At 43.2% G+C, this 2,518-nt stretch overlaps 1 non-coding gene across 1 annotated transcript; it reads left to right on the forward strand.

The window, feature by feature from the left end:
* Nucleotides 1-1,182: 1,182 nt before the first annotated feature.
* Nucleotides 1,183-1,315, forward strand: LOC122687617. Its single transcript, XR_006339188.1, has one exon. It is a non-coding gene; the product is annotated as a small nucleolar RNA SNORA42/SNORA80 family (small nucleolar RNA).
* The last annotated feature ends 1,203 nt before the right edge of the window (nt 1,316-2,518 follow it).

The raw sequence follows: 2,518 nt of genomic DNA on the forward strand, positions 1-2,518 counted from the left end.
TGAATTTCATATTCCAGAGTGAGAAGAAGATTATGTGTGTAGCCCCAATACCTTGGGCGAAAATTTGGAGGCAGAGTTTCATCCTCAAAAGGGATTCTTTCCTTGGGATGGATGAAAAAGAGAAAGGGAGCTTACTTTCTGATTCCTGGTAGAGCTGCTTGGGTTGGGATAGGGTCAGCGAGGGAAAAACTGCAGCAGAAAAGACCACGGACAGACTCACAGATATTTCTGCCCCAGGTGTGACTCAGCATCAGCAGAGGGCCCAGGGCCATGTGGATGGCCAAGGGGCACCTCAACAGAGACCCATAAAAGCCAAGACTTGAATGGGCCTCTTACCCAACACACAGCAACAAGAAATGTGGTTCATTAAACCAATAACTAACTCTGACATAATGTGCCCCATTTGTCAGATATGCAAAAAATAAATGCATTAATCAAAAAAATGCATCCTTTGTCAGATCACACATTTCAATTTTGGGTTCAGAGATCACAGTCACCAAAAAAATTCGGCAAAAGAGAAAATTATTCACTGGTTCTAAGAGCATTGAGAAGGACAGGAACTAAAATTGGATTAGAGCTGAAACCTGGAACCAATGATTTGACTTTTATCAACTGTTCAGTTCAGATCTAAAGGAAAAACAAAAAGTACTTGGCATGTCCAGGATATAAGGGCATAAAAGGAACTCAGACCAACAAGAGCTGGTCAAGTGTTGCCCACAAAAAATGAATCGGGCAGGAGAAAGCAACAGATAGGAAGCAAAGAAAGATCTGTGGAAAGGATTCCAATGGTAGCTGGGCATGTCTTGCTGTTTCTCTTAAATTTCCCTGCCAATATTACCTTAACCAAGAGTGACTCCACAGCTGTAAAATATGTACTCTGCTAACCAAACCACTTTTAGAGGAACATCGACCAAAAACAGACATACATGCTTATACAAATTGATGCTGTCTTTGTAGACAGGACTGGCCTGTATTCATTTGATATGCTCATCGTTCAGTGGTGTTACCATTTTCACACCACTGAGTATTTTTGGCTTTCGCCTGACTTTTTAGATGACCATCATGTCTGAAACCAATCTAGAAAGTCTGATATGACCAGAGTCCTTTTTTTCTGATTTGTGAATGTATCTGTGCAGTATATCTCTAAATATATATTTAAAGTGTTATAAACAACATGTCAATGCATGGGTTTGGATTTATGGCAGGCTCGTCCCCCTGGGCCTCTCATAGTGTCCCATGCCAGAGCAAACGCGACCCCGAACCATTGCCTGGCCTCTGCCAGTAGGCTGCAGGCACTGAAGCGGGTTGCACAGTGGAAAAGAAAGAAAAAAAAAATAAAAAAAAATAAAAAAAAAAAATAAACAACATGTCAGGTTTAGTTAGAGGTCTAATCATTTTACCGAAAAGAATAAAATTACATAAAATTGCATCTCGGCAAGAAAATCCAGGACATGTGGTCATCACACGAGGAAAACTGGGCTTTGGAGAGGAGAGAGCAGCAGTCCTTTGGAAACTGTCCCTAGTTTCTGGCAGCAGAGGAACTTACCTCCGGAAAATTGATCACTCTGTGAGTGCAAGGTCCAGCCCGGCCTCGTGTGCCAAGGAAGACCTAACTCTCATGTGGTGACGATAATGAGAAAAGAAGGATTCCACAGGCTGAAGCAAAGCCTGTATTGGGATCCAGTTTCCTTTGACTGCATTCAGACAGTCCCTGGTCTGCCGTCAGCAGGCCCCGACGTGCTCCTCTCCATCCCAAGCACCCTTGTGCTGCTCCGCGGATGTCTGAGGTCTCTTTCCAACAGACCTAGCCATGAGATGGACTTCTCTGCATGTTTGCAATTCTGTTAGTTACATTTTGTGCTTTGCATCTCAAATTAATCCATCAGCAGATGAACATTTTGGCCAGAGCAAAAATAGAGAATTTTTCCATTTCTTTAAAAAATCATTACAAAAATTAAGCATTATTTCCATTCATTGCTTACTCTCTACCATGGACCTATACATTTAATTTTTAAAGTAAATAAGCTGATATCCTTAACCAAGATATAAAAGTATGGCAGTTCTGAAATCATGAAAAAAATAAGTGAAATGGACTCTTCTGGCGCTATGCAGGAGACCTGACATTATCTATAGGCGGTAATGACAGATGAGGACCTTGACTCACAAAGAGCTTAAGACAGCAACTCTCAGACCAAACATGTGTCAGAATCTCCTGGGATGTGTCAACTCCAGCATCAGAGGATGCTGCTGTGGGTCTGGAGGAGAGGACCAGAGACCTGCCAACAGGAGGGTATAACCTACATATTCAACCCAACCCAGGTGACTCTGTAGGAGGTGGTGTCCAGAATGCAGTATGAAAAGATACTGAAACCAGCCCCAGAGTCACGAAAAACAAAACCAGCAGAGTCTCAGCTTAGAACCTGGGGGCTGACCGGGGATAAGGAAGGTTTCCTTGCCCCTGGGCCTGACTCTCCACACTCTGCTCTGCTTCTCACGGTCAGGCTGCCCTTGCACTCAC

Source organism: Cervus elaphus, chromosome 31, assembly GCF_910594005.1.
Source record: "Cervus elaphus chromosome 31, mCerEla1.1, whole genome shotgun sequence".
NCBI lineage: Eukaryota > Metazoa > Chordata > Mammalia > Artiodactyla > Cervidae > Cervus > Cervus elaphus.